We start from the raw sequence: 21,901 nt of genomic DNA on the forward strand, positions 1-21,901 counted from the left end.
GCTGTTTGAATAAATCAGGATCTATAAAATTACAGTACCCTAAAAATCTTCAACATATGGTTCGTTGCGAGAAAATTTGATTTGATGAAAAAAATTCAGTTAAAAAACTGATGCGAATGAAGCTTTTTATATAAAAATTGAACTAATTCTTCCATGATTTTAAGAAGGGTCCAGCATCTTCAATAACTGCAAGCTTACCGGTTAAATTACGACTAATACAAACGGTTTAGGAACAAAACCATCAGCGTGTAGAGTGCCGAAAGCTCAGCGTAATTAAAAAAGAAACAAAAAACTATGAATATGTAAATAAAGATGTACAGCAAGATTCCGTTTTTGGCACGTTCCGTTTTTGGCATGCTCCATTTTTGGCAACAAAAATGTTCCGTTTTTGGCAACAAATGGTTTCCGTTTTTGGCAACATTGTTGTTGTACATAGTAAATCTTTTACACAATGCTCATACACATTTAGTTTTAATAATTGATATCACTTTTGATTTTTTTTCCAGACATGGGAGTCATATTTACTACATTTCATGGGGGCAGGCATAGCAAATAAAATTATATTTGCTGATTTTCTTTTATCATTTCATTTCATATCACATATTATTATATAATTACTGTTGTTGTAACATTTATGATGTAACAAATTGAAAATAAAAGCTTTTAAAGTAAGGTTCCATTTTTGGCACGGTTCCTGTTTTGGCAACTGAAAAAAAATATTGTTGCCAAAAACGGAATCCTACTGTATTTCCAATATAAATAGCATATTCGCAAGAATTCTTGAATTCTTGATCCTCCCAACTATGACAAATAATGATGTTACGAGGGATGACAGTTTGATCATGAACGACATTGTCTAAAAGATGAAACATCCAAGTTTTTTTTACATAATGGAAAACTGAACAACATCAACCGAGGCAGAGGGAGGGGTACTTTTTAGTTATGAAGGAAGAGTAAGAGGGGATAGATATCCTAAAATTGATTAGTTTAATTAAGGTTGAATTGAACTTTTCACAGATAAATGTTGGATGTTACTGGTAGTAGTAGTTGAAAATCAACTAGCTTTGGACATTTTAAACATTGTTAAATGCATCAAAATGGAATTTTTTCAATGATTTGCACCAAAAATATGGTCATGCTAAATACGAGCCAAACTTAAAAATGTCATTTTTGATTTAGAAAGTATTGAATGCATCCAACTTATGCGTGGATGTATTCATGCGGGGCTTATTGTATTTGAAGTCGACCTCAGAATGTTCGTGTATGAACAGGCATTCTTGAAATCGGTTGGTGGATATGCAGTAGAGCTATCACGAACTGAGCAGAGATGACAGAAGGCCACCATACTTGATGATCTAGCTATTAAAATAATAAAGAAATTCTAAAATATTAGGTAAATCGGCTCATTGTTTGCGGAGATATCATGCGTACCGCAAACGGACTATAAATAGACAAATTGACTATAAAACTAAAGAACTGCATTTTACCGAGGTCAAAGATATATAATCTGTGAACCAGTTATGAAATAAATTGAAAAAAAATCCCGGGATCCCGAGAATGAGAAAACATAATTTCCCGAGATTCAGAAATCAAGGGGGGTATGCGAAAATCACGGGAAATACATTTCCGGGATAGTAGTTCTAATGCACAAGAACTATAATGCAGCGCATCTTCTGATAAAATAATTTTGGGAATATAACAAACTCCACACCTGAAAATTTCCGTGTGTGGAATACCACACATGATACTCGAACCATGATTAAGATATTCATTTTTGAAAGGTTCAAACTGAACTATCACTTTTTTCTTCTTCCACATAAGGCTTTTTAATTCCATTATTTTTGTGTATGTGACAAATGCGAGTATTTTGCACGTAGTGTGTGCATCAGTGTTATATTTCGGAAGATAGTTGTACATTCGTCTATTCTGTTCCAGATACTCGACTATCTTTGATAAAATGCTTTAAGCTGTGCTATGTATCAAAAACCTATTATAATCAGTTTTGGATCTAATAATTTGTAAGAGCTCTTATCTTCTGTACTGATTCACCACCTTTCAATCCCTTTTCATTTCAGAATGTGTTCATAAACGTATGACTATCACTGTAAACGAGGATCAGCTCGACAATCAACTGTTTTACCACATTTATATTGCAGGGAAAACATCAACAAACAAGCTTCCCAATAACGATGAGTTTAAAAATAACTTGTAGCCAAGCAACCTAAATGTTGTGATGAACTGTTGAGTATAATAAATTGTGACAATAAACGTGAAGGATGACAAGGATAGATCGGAACAAAATACCAGTCGATGAACAGACAGATTTGTCGATAACAAATAATAACATATGCTTAAGTCTAGACTATTTGATACAACTCGACGACTTTCATAAACTTAGGTTCAAATAAACGATGCAATATCAGAACAAGCAACAATTGCGGCCAAAATACTGACCAACATTTCGTAAAATCATAATTTCACCTTTAGTTTGATTGAGAAAGGATTTTACGTATTGATTATGTGCTTCAAGGTTATGGTTTTAATGGAGAAGTAGTAAGCAGGCAAATTTGGTCAGTTCGATACATTATGCAGTCCCACGAATGACCCAAATTGTAAAATTCTGGCAAGGCCTCGGACTAGAAATTATTGCTAACGAATCTTGAGTACAAATAACTTCTGGGTGGAAGTGTTAGACGACACTGACACTGATAAAATAATTGACATTGCAAGTTATTTTGTTTATCGTACCAGAATCAACTAAGTCAACTACGCAGATTTTGAATGAAAATGCAAATCGCCTGAGAAAACAGCAGAAGCAAAATTGCGAAAAGTTTATTCAAGAGGTGCCACTATCTAATCGCATACGCATCCAAAGTACGCATACAGCAGATCTCAAAACAAACATATAGAAATACCATTCGCGTGACAAACGAAACATTGTAGAACCAATCTATGTATGAGATAAGTAACATCGTGTTAGAAACCTATACCATTCTCTCAGCAATAACAAAACTACAATGAATACGAAAAACAGTGAAGAAAGTGAGCGGAACGTGCCTTCGGTATGCGAACCAATCAGGAACGATATCACACGTCGCGCCATCATCGCTATGACGCGTCAACGAGTTTGTATAGTTGATAAACAACTTTTTGCATCCAGGCATCTTATTTTGTATTATTAGTTCGCTTCCGTGCCCCCATATATGTCGAACTGGGTAAGGTAGATGGTGCTTTGTTCATTCCATTAGTCAGGTCATCACACTATTTTATTGATGACCTGGCTATATTTTAGTAGGGTAATCCATTAATAATCAAATCCAACCAGCTCTCGTTTTATATAGGAACCGCCAATATGTTGTTTCGAATTGAACAAATAAATTTCATGCAAATCATCACAAAACAACGAACAGGAACACGTGTGATAATTTTAAGGTGGTAAAAACTTGTATTGAAAAGTTCTCATAATTAACACGAAATAATAAAAATTATTTGAAAACTATTTTTTTTCAAAATAGCTCTTTTATCACTCAATAATCTGTCCAGCTTTCTTAAGAATTAAAAATTTTAAACACCTTTGCAAATTTCTTTGTTTTTGGTTTTAAACTTTTAACTTAAACTTGGATTTATTTTCATAGTTTCATCATTATAAAGGATAGAATTTAATTTAAAAAATTTGTTTCCAATGTAGCCTTTTAATTTAAAAGCCTTTTAGTACGCAATATTGAATATTTTGGCTTTTATTTTAATTTAAAATGTTAAAATAATGACATGTTTTTGGATATTTTAATGTAGAATACTTCTAACATTTAGGGGTCCCGTTTCGAAATTTTCTGCTGAAACAGTGCCCAATTTTGACGCGAATTTTGAGAAAACAGCATCTATCTGCATATTTGACCGACGTTCTTTGCAACGATTCTATATCAACATATAGTGTCTCGCATAAAAGAAATTACCAGTTTGCAAATGATTCAAATTGTATTTTGTCGTGCCGTATAGATGGCTGCAAAAACCGGTCGGATCAGACCGTTGCCACTATCGGGAGGCATGTGGCCAAAAATCGAAAATTACATCAACTCCAACTTAACTCAATTCTATGCTGAATGTTTATATATATATATATATATATATATATATATATATATATATATATATATATATATATATATATATATATATATATATATATATATATATATATATATATATATATATATATATATATATATATATATATATATATATATATATATATATATATATATATATATATATATATATATATATATATATATATATATATATATATATATATATATATATATATATATATATATATATATATATATATATATATATATATATATATATATATATATATATATATATATATATATATATATATATATATATATATATATATATATATATATATATATATATATATATATATATATATATATATATATATATATATATATATATATATATATATATATATATATATATATATATATATATATATATATATATATATATATATATATATATATATATATATATATATATATATATATACAATAGCTAAGAAATTCCCGGAGTATCTCGGAAATATATTTGACTTAACTATGTATTAGGGATGTCTACAGATAAGAATTATGAAAAATAGACATTTCACGAGAGTTTAATCAACTGTTCGTATCTTTGCTGAACTTTGAATGAAACATATGCTCAAATATGCCATTTTAAAGCTTTGTGATTAAATTATTAGAAATGCATATATATCACATTGGTATGGAGTTATATGAAAAATAACCATACAATGTCCTAAAATATTCATAAATAAGATCCGGAAAAAAATTTCCCTAATGTCCCCCTGAACTCTCGATGGGGGATGCAAGGATAATGTATCTTATAACTAATAGCGAAGATTTTAGTTGCCCGAATTTGTCCTAAGCTGAGAACGCCTCACTTAAAGTTTTAATGGCTGTCTCAACTAATAGTCCAGAGAAGGATAATTCAGTACAAGTCCCGGTTGAGTGCTCCATATTCCACAACGAAATGAACAAGGATTACAATTAGAGTTGATGTATTGAAAAGATAGCTAATCTGACTACATTTATGCCATACAATATTATTGTGTAGCAACAAATGGTACTGAGTTGTACTGAAACCCCCAAGTTACACGATAAATGTGACCAAATACTTGAACTTCTTATTATACCAAAAAGCATGAATTTTCATGCTTCTATTAATAAGATCCGGAATCGTCAAAAGCATTGTTTGTGGCCAAGAACAATTTATTCGCCATACCAAAAATGTATTTTAATGCATTTTGATAGTTCATTAGTTTCGTTAATCTGTATCTCCGGAACAAAAATTTCAAATAAATCCAAATTAATCGCAAGCTTTAAATATGAAGAAAATATATTGGCATAGCAATCAACTGAAATTATCTTTAAAACCCATTGGTCATATCGACATTGAAATAATCACCAAATAGCCTATGCACTTCCTTTCTATTTACGTCTATATAAATAAATTAGTTGAAATACTTATCGGTCTCTCTCTCGCGACTTGCATTCTCTCTTCGTCACTATCTGTTTGAGCACTGTGCAAAATTTCGGAGCGATTGGTCCAGTAGATTTTGAGTAATGATGCGCTTCGTATTTTTGTTGAAATGTTGTCACTCGCCCAATGAAAATTTAAGCGAATATTGTTGAAATGTTGCATCATTATATGGAAAGTGAATGAATTGACTAAAACTCTCTGTATCACCTTTTTTTGAGAAAAAAATCAACTTGAATACCTTACACCGTACATCAGGTATAGCAGGAAAATAAATGGGCCGAGATGGTTTCCCGAAGGAACTTCAGATGATACGGCGAAAGGAGTCGAGGAACTATGAAATGTTGATTTTCATACACATTTCACGCCCAACAAAATATGATCGAAACCAGGAAAAGAAATACCCATTATAACAAAGCCGTTCAAGTTTGGCGATAGCGATTTGGTGGTTTATCTTATCAAATGCTGCTGAGAAGTCTATGTAGATAGCATCAATTTGTTGCTTTAAAGTTCGAATTATAGACGATGTGAGGGATTCCATGAGAAACTGACAGACCACAAAAGATGACCATGATTCGAACGAAACATTGCAGTTGTGTTCTGTTTATGAATCTTTATGATTTTCTCTGTTAATTTAAAGTTTTCGATGCATGAGCAATTAGACGTAGACGTTTCTGCGTGCATCACTTTATTTATATTATAGAGGCTTTAACCTTAGGGTCATTCACTTCTTTTCGGGTTAGGGAAATCTCTTTTGGAAAAATCTCTAACCCTATGTGCGGGGTGGGGAATCGAACGCAGGCGAGGTGCGCAGTACGATGCAATCCATTCACCAACTACGCTATGCCCGTCCCGCAGGTGCATTACTTTCAAAAAATGTTTGTTTGATTGATGTATTTTAAACAGCAAAACTATCTGTGAACGAGTTGCAGGGAATGAATACTTCTACACGAAAAATATATACACTGAAAAAATGTGTCATTTTCACAATAACAAAAATTTATGTTAAAAATTTAAATTGTAAAAGACCATTTTTTAAATTTTTTCATATATTTGTCAATAAAAACCTGAAGAGAAAAGAAGCATTTTGAATGTGATTGCATGATGGAGAACTTATCAATAAAAAGTTTTTCAAACAATAACTTCATACATGTTTTCAAATTTTATACTAATTGACATACACAACTGTGGTAAAATTTTATTACTGAATATGATTGTAATTATTTTAAATCAAAATGCATTTATCAAAAATCTTCCAAAATACGATAGTTGTCGAGTTATTTAAAATTTTGTTCCAAAAAAAGGTGTAATTATGCCCTTTTTAAAAGTTATTCGCGTACCTTCATCATAAAATTCCAACAATCTAGAGTTTATCATTTTAAAGACACAAAAGAAACTTTTTGGTGTAGGTGTAGGTTGACGGATTTGATGGTATTGCAAACATCATCACGCATATTTCTGCATCAGTTTTAAAGAACAACTGCTTTAAGATGGTTATTGCATTACGCCTCGATAGTGGTACATCGAGGAGACCGAGAGGACTTATGGGCCTTTCTATGTTTTTTCATACTCTGCACCTGCCCAAACTAACGGTCAACCAACAACCTGTGCACACTGGTGGTTCGCCGTGGATCGACCAGCACGTTTCATGGCGACATGACCGAGTACTCTAATGATATGGGGAAACTGACTCTCTTCTAGCATCTGTACCATACACTAAAAATTAAGCATCTGATTCACGGTTCGCGCACGATCGTTCAAAAATACACGCGAATATGCAAATGTCAACTCAATTATACAATAAAATTTATGCACGCGAAGCAACATACACGCTAGCGCAAGCGACAAACAGGTTAAAATGCAAACGCTCGAGCCCTTCGCGATCACACTCTTACGCAATTTGTGAACACCCACGCTAACATAGACAGATATGCACTCTTGGACTTGAACGCTAGAACTCACACCTTCCACACACACCACCACAAGACTCCCAATTAGACTCATACGTACAAAAAACACGCAATAATTACAGGTACTCGGGGAAGTACACGTCAAACGCAAAATTTATCATTTCAATGATGGCCTTGGATCTGCGTTGCCTGTGTTCAGGGCACCATAGCTTCGTCTATCAGATCATGGATATATATAACCGGCTAGACACCACACTCGCCCCTAGCTGCCCATAAAGGGAAAAAATAAACAGTAGTAGGGGAACATGGGGAGACTTGACCAAGTGCAAATTTTTATTTTTGGCTATGGCGTCTTCTACTTGATTCTTAAATTTTTTTTCTAAAATATTTGTATATTCGTCGCTGTTGTGCTATCTTATGACAAGCGCCATTTAGCATATTTCAAAAAAAAAAACGATTTTTAAAGTTAGGAATTGAATATCTTGAAACTTATAAATGGTATAAACAATCCAAAGAAGACAATTGATGCTTCTATCTATTCTGTATTAATCTCTTAAATATTATGAAGATCGGTTGACTATATTGCGAGTTTTTACTATGAATGTAAACAAAAGTCGCACTCACACGTGTCATAGGCAAAATTTGTATGGCGTGTCGTAATCATGCATGGAAAATTTTCCATAGAAAAAAATCATCAATTTTTAACTTGTATTCATATCTTTTGGTTCATTTGGTCTATAAACAATCGGTGAGATGCATTTTGTAAGGAAATGAGTCAGGAAAACTAGAAAAAATAGTTATTTTTGGTTACAATGTTGCCAAATATGTTATATTTCCAGTTTAAAACCTAAACTGTGTTTTTTCACAACTCGTGTATTTTTCATTTGAACATTTTTATGCCATTGTGTTCCTCAGACATTTTTACACATAAAAACATCTAAAACTTCAATATAACGCCACTTTGTAGAGATTTTTTAGACAAGTAGTGTGCATATCTAACTCAGTTTGCCCCATAATGGCGTTTGTCATAAGATAGCACAAAAGCGACGACTTGTTTCGATCCCTTAAGGTAATTTTAAAAAATGGAATGAAAAATGATTAATAAATATCAAAGCGTTTTTGTATGAAAAAGTCGTTTCAACTAAGTTGCACAACGCGACCGAACCCTCCAACACCAAACGAACTGCTGAAATTTGCCTTCTAGGTTCCATGCATGTAGTGTGACCTTACACTCGTCGCCAAACAAAAATGTGTAGCCCTATTCATGTACGATTATAGTCATACAATCACACGTCATACATCATCCGATTCATTCATTTATTTCGTTAAAATCACTTATAATGAAACATAAATCCACCTATAATGAAACATAAAAAGCATATTGGTGGGTATATAAAAAATATTTTGCTGTTGCGTGAAAATATTGTAATAAAGGCAGATGTTTGTCACTACTCAAGGCGTTTTCATTTTGTTTGTTGTACTACAGCGGTGTAATACTCGCTCAATCTTGCGTGTAATAAGTTTTTCTCTTTCTCAGACTACACCGGTGTAGCTCCAATGTAAAACGAAAATGCTTTGAGTTCGCTGACCGTCTCATACAGATCAATAATTATCTATCAAGAACATGTATGCTAAAATGGGAAATTATGCCATATATTTCTATATTGTGTATATTTTCACATTCTTTTAAATTTATACATGCTCCTTAGTGTTGGCAAAATTGAATTATCTAAAGAAAAACATTTTGACACAAGAAAGTTAAATCGCTTCATGTCTGGAAAATGTATCGATTCTTCCACAGCACTAGGGAATATTAAGGAAATCTTACCTATCAAATGATGTGAACTTGGAGGCGATTCGATTAATCGTTACCTGTTACAGGTTGCTTATTTTCAATCTATACAATATCACTTTGCAATTCTCTAACTTTTTCCGACTGAACTTTGAACATGATAAAAGATGACAGCTGACTAATCATCGTCAATGTGTGTTCAATGTATCTCAATATTATAAACTGTAGTCATTCCCTCGGTTGCATATGTGGTGGTAAAGGCAGAAAACATCGTTATGAGAATAATAGGGTAACCAACCGAACGTAAATTCCTCTACATAGAGCCATTTTAGTATATTATTTGGCCCATTTAATATATTATTTGGCCCATATTTGGTTGATGAAATCAGTTAAATTATTTTTAAGTATTAACATAATCAGTATATCTCTAATTACTTTAAATTCCAGCCGTGATTCGCTGATTGAACCACAACACCTCCATCCAACTAACAGATTTTATGAAACAGTCATCCGTTGTCAAAAGCTTTCAAACGGGACCCGGAATTACTGAAACAGTTAACCTCACTTTTCTTGACAGTTCGCTTGTGCTGTTTATATGGACTTAGAAAAATTTGTAGACAACTAGATTTGCTCGAAGCAATTCATAAAGCATTTTTCTAAGTCCATGTAAACAGTACAAGTGAACTGTCAAAAATGAACGCCCAGTTCATTTGTGACGGCTCGTAAAGTGGGCCCATATTATTGGCTCGAATCAAAACTCGTCGAAATGTCAATTGACGATAGGTTCATCCGGAGTGTTCATTTGTGTTTACATTTTACTACACTGTACCAAAACTGAAGCGTTATTCCGAATGATATTCAATATGACCCGGCCCTTTAACATTTGTCAGTTGTGTTTTGGATGACAGCCTTTTGATTTTTGTTGCAAGTTACTTTCCACCCCTGTATGCAAGTATCAAATGATAGACATTCAGAAAATAGAAGCAAAAGTTTCGCATTGCAAAGCAACAACCGATCAAGATTGAAATGTTAACATTAACTTTACAAGAACTAAAACGTCGAAATTGATAAGACATCCCCATATTCAGCGTATATACCAAATCTGAAAATCGAAATACTTCCATTATTTCTTAGCATAAATGTCATCGAAAAGTTGAATGAAAGTTGCTCAAAGAACAAGACGATATATATTTGGTTTTAAGCAGAAGATCAGTTCCAATCAAGGAATTGGTTGTACGTATATAATTATTATTGAAACAGTTTATTGCATTTTGCAAACGTAATTTATTGTTATTGGTTTCTTAAAAACTATTGATCAAAATAATATATTCTAAAAACATCAAAACACAATCCAAATGCTTGTAACATGCTACCGTTGTATAAAAAAAACCTCACATTGAATTCAAACTTTTGACACTTTGCTTAATATAGTTTCGTTACCAACACACAGAAAAAAAATATTGGTAAAAGTAAGTGTTCCGCTCTTAGCAAAAAAACAACTAACGCCTACTATCAGGTTGAAAGTAAAACTTTTAAATTAATCAAGAATAATAATCAAAATAAAAGTTTTCCTTTTAAGCTAATGAAGAATAGTATTCAAATTAAAAGTTTTATTTTCAAACTAAGAGTATGCGTTGGTTCTTTTTTGCTAAGAGTGAAAAACTCTTATTTTTACCAACATTTTTTTTCTGTGTGAATGTCATCATGACAATCTTACCCAGTTAAGCTCAGCCGGAAATGAACTGGAATTCTGGCTGGTTCTAGTTCGTATTCCGGCTCCAGTGACACAACCGATTCTAGTTGGAATCGGTTGTGTCACTGGAGCCCGTGAACGAACAGGAACCAGCCAGAATTCCAGTTCATTTCCGGCTGAACTTTACTGGGTACAGCTTTAGCACCCAGTTAAGCTCAGCCGGAAATGAACCGGAATTCTGGCTGGTTCCAGTTCGTATTCCGACTTCAGTGACTAATTAGAATCGGTTGTGTTACTGGAGCCAGAATACGAACTGGAACCAGCCAGAAATCCAGTTCATTTCCGGCTGAACCACAACTTTTTTTATCGCTACTCCCCCGGTACGTGAGTCTTCAAAAAAAAATTCTTCAGTTAAAACATGTTACGTAACATCGGTGACTACGAAAGTAAACGAAGAGAGACAATTACGCAGTATTCAAATTTAACGGTAAAAATTTGTTGCCTTCCTTCAGCGGAGAAAGTTATGTCTTATGTGTAATATAACTTGTTTTAGTTTAGTGCTAGGGCGTTTAGTGACAACGGTTTGCCTTGCTCTCTTGGTTCGATCTCGACTATAGGTTCTATCTCTCGATGCTGAATCATGGCAGCTAGCAACGGAATTATTCTTCAATGTGAAATTTACCCAGCAGTACCAGAATATAATATTCGCGCAATCAACGAAGAAAAGTTTCCGGAATTTGCGTTGGAGTCAGTCGAAACTTTTCATAGTTTCGATTGATACCGTTTCCGAGCTAGTGCTTTTTTAAAGATATTTTTCTGATGAGTCAGAATTTGTAATTCCGGACATATTCTCTTGTCTAGTGCGTAATTCTACTGGATCGTTGATCGACTTTTAACAATCGCACCGGGAGGTTGCTGATCTAGCTCAGTGCCTTCAAGTTTTACGGTAAACTTAAAAATTGCTGGGTGACTTGGTTTCTTGCTTTCTGCTAACAATGATTAGGTTTGTTCCAGTACACGGAAGTCACTCCCTGTTGCTCCGGAACAAAACATTCTTGCTCCTTTTCACTCCGATTTGCTACCAAAAGAAGGAAAAGAAAAGAAGATAATACAGGAACGATTTTCTCCCTGCTTTCTCCGGAGTACTTCCAGTTTCTCCTGGTACTGGAACAAACCTATTGCTACCAGTGTTCTCTTGCGGCAACGTTGGTCCATCACAGAATCTCTTACGTTTGTGCGGTGCTGGTGTTTTCTGAAAAGAGGAAATAAATCACTATTACAGCAAGATGGTGAATAGTGGGACGCAATTCTTGAGCGTTTTTTCAAAAAGTCATATCTGCAATGAGTTACTCTCTTTGTTTACTTTCTCTTCTGTTAATAATTCGGTCACTTTAACATTTATCCCTCAAGTCTGGTCATAATATGCTACTTAAAACCACCGTCTTTCGATCTGTACTGTAAAATAAGTGAAAAGCGTTATAGTGACACCGTAAAAATCGAAAGAGAAAGTAAACAAAGAGAGTAACTCATTGCAGATGTCTTTTTGAAAAAATTCTCATGCGTCAAAATATTCGTAAACAGGCGTGTGTCATGAATGCCACCTGTATATTAACCACAATCATAATACACTCAAAAAAGTAAACGTTATGCCTATTGGTTTATAGATTTTTGCACTATTGCGGAAGCATACGTTTACGACACTATTTACTGGCACATAAACCTAATGTGTGTATTTACAATAAATATTAATCTTACATTCACATTTCATAATTATTAGGCACATAAAACCCCATTCTATAACAATATGCACATATAACTTATGTGTGTGCATACATAGTTTATACAATTGACACATAGAAGGTATGTGTGCGCTCGATAACAATAGCATTTCTTCTTCATATGAATTTTAAGCGGTTTGAAACAAATAGAATTAACGTTTCGATTTTTTTAGTGTACTTTTGTGCAGAGAATATTGTAACAACATAACGATAAAGTCAAAGCAAATACAAATTTGTATTTGGTCAAAGTAACACCTTTCCGATCCGCTTTGGCAACGGTTCAGTACCGTGCACGAATGCCAATATTATTTTACACGCTTCAAATGTGAGCACACTTATCCGGGACGGTGCCGTGCCGGACAAGTGTGAATGCTCGCTTTTGATTTGTATGAAAGAATATTGGTGTCCGTGCACGGAACTGAAATGAGTCGGATAAGTGTAAATAGTGCTTAATGCTATAAATTGAACCCTTCCATAATAAAACTGAAATACCTGCGTCAGATTGTTTAATTGATTGTACATTTCCAAAGGTAATCAGCATTGTGGGGCAATGTAGTTCAGCCGCCATGGTCATCGGGATAAAACCAAAGCAGATCGAACATTGGCTCCTCATGTTGCATATCATGCGATCCGTCTAGCTCTCGAATCTGATTCAGGGACTAAGACGGCTATGTGAAACCAGTAGATTTGGCCATCACCTAGTGCCGGTCGCGTGGAAATTTTCCAAACCTTGGGATAGGAATACCTGTAACTACAATCTCCTGGTTCCTAGGGCTGTGATTCCCGTACGATATTGAATCGTTAGTGCCACCATTTCACCAGAATAATAGTTCCGATCAACATAGTCATCAATTGACAGCTATTTGGCATTCATCCTAAAAAATATGATCGTGAAACTAGCTGTGCACAAACTTACGAAACATTTTACCTATTGTATATTTCACTCCCTTTCCAGTACTCCCTCTTTGCCTTGCATACTATGGCTTTGACAAGTTATTTGCACTAAATAAATTCCCTGTATGTTGAAAGACACCATGTCAGTGGCATTGCTCCAAAATATGCAAATAAATCCTTTGATCCGGACGCTAGTTTCTCTCCCAATACCAGGAAATCAGCTCCAAAGCAATTTTTCTAGGGTACGTTAGTCTTGAAGATGACAAGCAGCAGTTTTTTCACGTTTTGATGTCGCGAACTGACTTTTTGCGACTGCACAGAAATAATGAAAAAACTTATCTCGCAAACGCATGAAGCGCTTCAAATGACTGTCATTCGAGCCAGCCCAAACACTGGAAACAGATGAAACACGAATGATCAACTACTGTTAGTTGAGATGATAATAATAAGCACCATCGATTACTTTTTTGGGTGCAAATAATTCATATGGCGTTATGTTTATCCTTCGAATATCACAGACTGTTCATTCCAATACAGACATGAAGTCATTCGATCTTGAATCCACCATTTTTTGGATGATTGCCATTCGAAATCGTCAACATTGAGTTTTTATGTCGTTCAAATGACAAATCATATGCTATATCGCAACAATTTTTGTTCAGTGTAGCGTTGCCAATTTTATTTTGTGTCCAGCACCCAATGTGGCTACGCCACATCGCTTTTGCGCGTGCTGTCCGACTTCGCTACCGCTCAGTCGGACTTAAACTAGGGATAGCCCCTATGTTTGAGTAAGCCGGGCAAACGAGTGGGTCACAGGTTCGCTTGCTTCCGACGACGGGTCGGTGGCCAACTCGCCCGGCGGATCCTCAGCGGCTTTGCGCCGCTTCGGTTCCTAGGCCTCGGTTATGCGGCTAAGCCGCATCGAAATGGTATCCCTTGAACATTCTAACTTGAATCGGTTGTCACAGGAGCCGGAATACGAATTAGAACCAGCCAGCATTCCGGCTGAGCTTAACTGGGAAGTTTAGTAAAATTTAATCTGGAAATAAAATTTTTTTGGCAACGCTCCAGCACTCCGTTGATTTCACCACCTGGGCGCCAGGTTGACGATATGAAATGAACTTTGTTTACTTTCGACAAGTTTTGATTCGAGCCAACAACATCCAGCCCGTAAAGTATTCAATTGAATGCTTTACGGTGACGTCACAAATGAACTGAGTGTTAATTTTTGACAGTTTGCTTGTACTGTTTACATGGACTTAGAAAATTCTTTGCGATTTGCTTCGAACGAACCTAGTCATCCACAAATTTTTCTAAGTCCATGTAAACAGTACAAGCGAACTGTCAAGAAAAGTGAGGTTAATTGTGTCTGTAAAGAACCTAATAGTCAAACATGAACTTAATTCAATATTAATTCGTCAAAAGGGCGAAAGTGTTTTTGTAAACAAACTTGTTTCGCTCATTAGTCTGCTACAGAGTAGAATTTCATGAAAAATATGAGTTAATGTATATTTTTACCCTTCGTAGAAGTAATTTCAATTGTTTTCTGCTTTCAAATTATAGTAAATTAAGAGAAACCATCAAAATAAAAGATTGTTTACAAATCTTATTCGCCCTTTTGCAAATTTTGTATGGAATTCATCATGAGTTCATTCGGCACCTTGTACAACTCAATTAGGTATTACACCAACCGACATAACCCCACAAACTGGACGAACTTCCTTTGACAATTCTCGGTGGTTTGTATACATATGGGAGTTACGTGAGTTCGAATTAAACAGATGAGCACCCGTTGCACTCGAACTCACGCAACTGATGTGGTTTTCGTTTGAAGCGAAACTGATGGCGATTTCGCTTGAACCCGAAACTGAGTCAGGTTCTAACCCCAACCGCTGTCAGTTCATACATTTTGACAGCAGTTGGGGTTAGAAACTGACTCAGTTTCGCTTCAAACAAAAACCACATGAGTCGGTTTCTAACCCCAACTGCTGTCAAAATGTATGAACTGACAGCGGTTGGGGTTAGAACCTGACTCAGTTTCGGGTTAAAGCGAAATCGCCATGACAGAGTAAACAAACCTCTGAGAATTGTCATTCATCATGAGTTCATTTGTGTCGTCATCTTGTAGAACTTAATTGGTGCTACCGGGCGCCAGTTACACTGATATTTCTAGCCCTTCTGGCAACCGAGGTGTGATCAAGTGCAGTGAGTAAACGTTCATTCACTATATGCTTCTGCTCACATTAATCAATCGTGAGTCGAGAATTAAACTTATTTATCTAGTCGAATTCAGTCTTCCTCCGATCAAAGAAAATAAAAGTGTGTTGAATGTGTAAGCAAAACAAATTGTTAGCATTGTTAGTCGTATGAAGCTTAAATTAAGTGTTTGATATTTAGCGTGACGAATACACAGTACACGTACGAGTTTAAAAGTTCTGTTAATATGCTCGCTGCTATTAGTTGTTCCTTTGTGTAATTGCTAATTGGGTCATTAAGCTATATATAGTTTTCCGTTCCATTCGATAAATTTTAGGTCCAATATACATAATATAACATGATTTCAAAAAAAAATTCGTTGTAATACGTAAAAACGATTTTTTTGTTTTTTAAAATAAATCTAATGTAAACTTGGCAACCATACATAGGAAAACAGCGGTTGTTTACATCTGGCCTATCAGGACAACACCCAAAATGAAAAAAAACTATATGCAATGTATGGTGTTTATGTCAAATAAAAATAACCCTGTGGAAAAACCGAGAAAACTTGACTTATTTTTTTCTGACAGGGCATCATTTGTCGTGAAATTCGATATGTCAAACCCTTCCTATAGTGTCAAATCCAGACTGTCAACATATTTCTTTATTTTAAATTTTAATATTATTTTCACGTTTCCTGAGTTGGAAAAAAATATTGTTGCAATCACGAAAATCAGCTTTATCGATGTAAGTAATAAAAAACGACTTTTTTTTCTCATTTAATGACCCAATTGAGTTCTACAAGATGACGACACGAATGAACTCATGATGAATGAAGTTCATGTTTGACAATTCTCGGTGGTTTGTTTACTTTGTCAGTCGCGTGAGTTCGAGTGCAACGGGTGCTCATCTGTTACATTCGCACTCACGTAACTCCCATGTAAACAAACCACCGAGAATTGTCAAACGAAGTTCATCCGGCTCATTTTGTGGGGTTATGTCAGTTGGTGTAAAACCTAATTGCAAACATCGCTGGTGTTGGTGTTTCTTGTGCTCTTTTGGTTTGCTATTATTACTGCAACTGTTGGTCGGTGTTGGAGACCTGGATGGAGCCCATCACCGTTTTGCTGCTGCCTGATTTGGGTTACCGCGCCAGGTAATTTAAGCCGATGCTAGCAGTGTATACGGACCCATTGTCCTTATCGCGCCGAAAAATTTCTTGTAATTTGTATTATAATTATTAATGAAATTTTTATTTACACCCATTAAATCATAAGAGTCCCATATTGAAAAACAGCAAGCCGAGTAATACGCTGTTCAAAGATTTACATTTTCATTGAGCCTTATGAATGGGACAACCATGTTTTGGTATTTTTTCGATATTTACCAGTGTATGTCACTTATAAGTGAATGAATTCGATTAGCAGTTGCTCTTGCCGTGTTGGAATTGCTAGAACAAAATCCATAGCGAATATTTTTTGTGGCGTGTGTCCTTCGAAAGGTGAATTCGAAACTATAATTTTATTGATTTTGTTGTAATTCAGAAAAAGCGTTATGCTTAATGTACCGATTTAAACCATAATTTTCCTATGCTCAACACTTTAAAGCAAACGGAAAGTGTGAAAAAAGATAGATCCATTAATTCTACGACTCACCTGTACGGAATTCGGTTTCTTAACCATGACCATTGTTTATCAACTAATAGAATAAAAATGGTACTGCTGATTAGTAAGGGTCAAGCCTGGTCTCCCTATAAACAAATGCAGGTCTCTGGACAAACCAAACGATTGCTCGAAGCAATGAGAATTAAGAAACAATGCAAAAAAGCCGACACGGATGGCATTAATGTTTTGCACGTTTTCAATACGATACTGGGCCAATAACCTATTTACTTGTAAATCCATGAAATTTAAAAACCAAAGTTTGAAAATCTGCTCTGCTAAAATTAATATAATGTATTTTTCTTTATGTTTCGTTATTTGTTTATCCTATTTAATGGGACACGAAATTAGGAATTATGCTTGCGAAATGCACGGTATTAGCTAGGATCGATCGATCAAATTGTCATTCCGTACAGGTATTTTGGATATATGGCATATGACAATGATTGAATGGGATAGATCTCGATGTTATACTTTAGAAACTGGTCTAAGACTTTATTACTAAATAAAAAAGGGTGTACACACAGGTAAAATGATTTTATTGATATTTGACGTTGGGGACCATCCATAAATGACGTAGCAGTATATGAGGGAGGAGGAGTTCTGTATTTTGTGATGATGTGTGACGACAGGGGGGTTGAGGGTCATGTCATGCCACGTAACTTTTTTAAAGGGAATAGGGGTTGACCTGATGTCACGACAACTTTACTCGCTTCATCTAACTAACATCGTTTTTTTTTAATTTTTACCGTGACAAGGGGGGGGGGGGGGTAGGATTACCGTCAAGCTACGTAATTACCAGGGGGTATTTAGAGGTTTGTGACAAAATGCTACGATGGGGGAGGGAGGTTTCAAAAATCACTCAAAAAATGCTACGTCATTTAAATGATCCCTTGCATGGAAAAATCATATTCCCCGTCTGAGTTTTGGTTGTTTTGCTGGTGAAAGGAAAATTATAAAACTAAAGGTGAATGTTGTGAAAAATAATTTATAAATAATGAAATATTCAAACTAGTTTATTGCGCACTTCCCACCAACCTTTCAAAGCGCGAGTGATCAAACTGCTACTGAAAACTGCGAGCTGTCAAAGCACATGTATTTCAAGTGATAGAGATGAATCTTTCATAGACAGACCAGTCGAACTAACCAGTTTATTAGAAGGGTTTCATAGAAAAATAGTAAAGTGCGCAGAGCGGTTAGAATGTAGTTTTTAGTGCCACAAGCAATAGTGTCGAATCACTAAACTGCCGGAATACGCATTATTGTCTCATGTAGGGAAAAGTAAGCCAATATGAGCACCATAAAATTGAAGGATTATCTACAGCAAAACAAACAAATAATCACGAATTTCCCTCTATTGGTGGAATACAACATATTCTTCACATGCAGTTATTAAACGTGCTGAAGAAAATTCTAAATCTTTGAAAATAATCATTCTTTAAAGATCGACTTTTGGCTTGTTAAAAATCTCGTGGGAAATATGAGCAATCTTTAGGGGCAAAATGATCATGTCGCAAAAGCTTGTATTTTATTACAAAAAATTAAATTAAATTTTGCTTATTTTAATAAGAATCATATTTTTCGTTGATTTAATGGCATATTCTGCTTACGAAAAATCATCTTATAGTTTTTTAACAACATTTTCGGAAACATTAGATTCGAACTCCCATCTTGTTTGAATAATATCTAATGCGTGTACTTTTTTCGAGCAAATATTATTCATCGCTCGTAGTAGCTTTAGGTATAAAACGGTTGTACGTCATTTCGCGGAATACCATTTCCCGGTATACCATATTCCGGAAAACCATATCCCAGAATGTACTATTTCCCGGAAAACCATTTCCCGGAATGTACCATTTCCCAGAAAACCATTTCTCGGAATGTACCATTTCCCGGAAAAACCATTTCCCATAATGTTCCATTTCCCGGAAAACCATTTCGCGGGATACCATTTCCCGAAAAATAAATTAAACCACGTACCTTGCCACCACTCATTTTGATTACACTTGCTACGCAGCAAATGTCAAACAAACTACGAAATTCTCTCTACTTTAGAACATAAAAAGTAGCTTGGAAATATGTTTGGAATTTTATTAATTTTAAATGTAAGTTAGAATAACATATAAACAATGCTTCAGATATATTTATTTTGGGATTTTTATGGATTATGCATCTAAAAAATCTGCGGTTTTTCTTTCTTATACATGCATGCTTCCTTGTCGTTATTTTTGGCATGTTTTTGATTTATATGTACTTTCTATTTCTATGTAGTTTCACATTCTTTTAAGTACTATTTCAAAATATTCTTGGTGTTTTATTGGATTTAAGTACTAGTGGTCCTAACATACCTTCCCCATAGAAAATTTGACAGTTCATAAATTTCACAGTCGACCGACGGAAACGGGTGCATCGAGGTCGACAGATTAATTAAACGACCAAGTTGGGTTTCGTCGGTGGACAATTTTCGTCACCATATTAATCGCCAGATTTAATCTGTGTGAATCTGGTTCCAGTTTTAAACTATTCAACTAATTGGTTGAAATAGACCGATTTCAACAGATTTCGTCTGTCATATTTAATCGGTTGTTGAGTCGGCTGACGTCCATGTTAAACCCCCATAAGAGTCGGTGCAACAATCGACCGATTAACTGGTGGCATAGTCGGCCGATTGTGCTGACGCAAGCCGATTTAGTCGGTGGGAAAATCGGGAGGAATTTCTATGGGGTTATAACTTTTTGAATTATAATTGTTCTTCTATGAGCTTATTCGCCTTCTTTTGGAGATGAGCAAATCATGAAAAATATTTTTGAATTTGTCTTCTTTAAAATTTGAGTACTTTTTTGGAAATTATTAATTCATAACAATCTTCTTTGAGACTTTGCCTTTTTTAAGCATAATCTGTTTTCTGGTACTTTATTGGTTTATGAGAGCTTGTTTTTTATTAATATGATCAGAGAGCAAAAATAAGGTGTCAAGCGAACCAAACAAAAACTTGGAATGCAGAAGAATGTCATCATGTTTTATTCCAGCACAGTCAATCAATATCTATAAAGCTTATCATATCTTGATTGTAATTTTTTTTTGTCGCGGAATAATGTGAAATAAAGAATAGAGGAAAATAGGTTAGTTTAGTTTAAAAGTTGGTAGCTCTCTCGGTGTTCCATCTAAATATACGTAAATGGAATGACTCCCACAAAAGGAAAAATATTTCTTTTTCACGGATTCTTTGTTAAAATAATTGAACAAATCTAAGATTACTCTTCTGTAACGGCGAAAATGAAATCCTTTGATTTCGACGATAAATTTAACCCATTCCTCTGGATCTCGAAGACCATTCACGAAAAAAGTGGTTAAACGCTCGTGATAATTAAAGTTTTTAAAAACCAGAATTCTCTCTATGTAACCAGGCCACGTGTATGCAGGTCCACAAACATCTTGGAAGGTAAAAAACACATGATTCGTTGGGCTGTTTCTGCAAAACTCGGCTCAAAATCTCTAGTGGATTGTTCATGATATTGCCTTCTATAAAATGATAAGACTTTGAATGCTATAGAATACCATATATGCTGCCGTTATAAGCATAATTGTCCCATGTTATATGGGATTCCCTATATACATGGGACAATTATGCGTAGAACGGCAGTATGTAAGTCAACATAGCTCTGGATTTGTTCTTAAAGTTCAAATTACATGTTTACTTTAGATTTCAATAGTATAAATAATTACCGAGAAAAAGTACATTCCGGGTAATGGTATTCCGGGAAATGGTACATTCCGGGAAATAGTATTCCGGGAAATGGTACATTCCGGGAAATGATATTCTGGGAGATGGTACATTCCGGGAAATGGTTTTCCGGGAAATGGTACATTCCGGGAAATGGTTTTCTGGGAAATGACATTCCGGAAAATGGTTTTCCGGGAAATGGTAAACCGGGAATCGACGTACAATCGTATAAAACGTGTACATATGGATAACTTTTCGGAATTTATTGCATAAACTCGTGAGGTTTGCGTGGTGCCCCTTTTGTTCAGATTTTTTGTGGAAAACACAAAGCCTTGTTAAATCATTTTTATGTTTGAAGAGAGGTTAAATATTCCGGAGATGCGTGCATTTTTCAATTACCGCACACATACGTCATGCGAATGCTTATTTCATATAGCTTTATTCTTATAACATTTTCATTTTTCGGACATCTCGTCAAATATTTGTATTTTTTGTGATTTAAGATTTGTTTTATTTCACAATTGAAGAAGTACATGATCTAATGGTGATTGACGGAACATTCGTGCAAATAAAAAAATCAAAAATTGTTCATAGATTCTTGGAAGACAGCGGTGCTCAACTCGCCCCACATCGTGATATTTCCCCACTTTTCCCTGTATAGTAAATACCATAGGACATGGGAAAACTA

General features: G+C 34.9%; 2 protein-coding genes across 3 annotated transcripts in view; one reads left to right on the forward strand and one right to left on the reverse strand.

Annotated features, from left to right (window-relative positions):
• LOC131688125 (unconventional prefoldin RPB5 interactor-like protein) overlaps nt 1-2,722 on the forward strand; it is a 21,793-nt gene extending 19,071 nt beyond the window's left edge. The window contains exon 4 of the mRNA XM_058972277.1: nt 2,076-2,722. The gene's annotated coding sequence lies outside the window, so the exon portion shown is untranslated. The remainder of the gene's footprint in view (nt 1-2,075) is intronic.
• Nucleotides 1-9,458, reverse strand: part of LOC131688124 (phosphatidate phosphatase LPIN3) — a 25,657-nt gene extending 16,199 nt beyond the window's left edge. For both annotated transcript variants that reach the window (XR_009305224.1, XM_058972275.1), the window contains exon 1: nt 9,304-9,458. The gene's annotated coding sequence lies outside the window, so the exon portion shown is untranslated. The remainder of the gene's footprint in view (nt 1-9,303) is intronic.
• Nucleotides 9,459-21,901: the final 12,443 nt, after the last annotated feature.

This window comes from Topomyia yanbarensis, chromosome 3, assembly GCF_030247195.1.
Source record: "Topomyia yanbarensis strain Yona2022 chromosome 3, ASM3024719v1, whole genome shotgun sequence".
Lineage (NCBI taxonomy): Eukaryota > Metazoa > Arthropoda > Insecta > Diptera > Culicidae > Topomyia > Topomyia yanbarensis.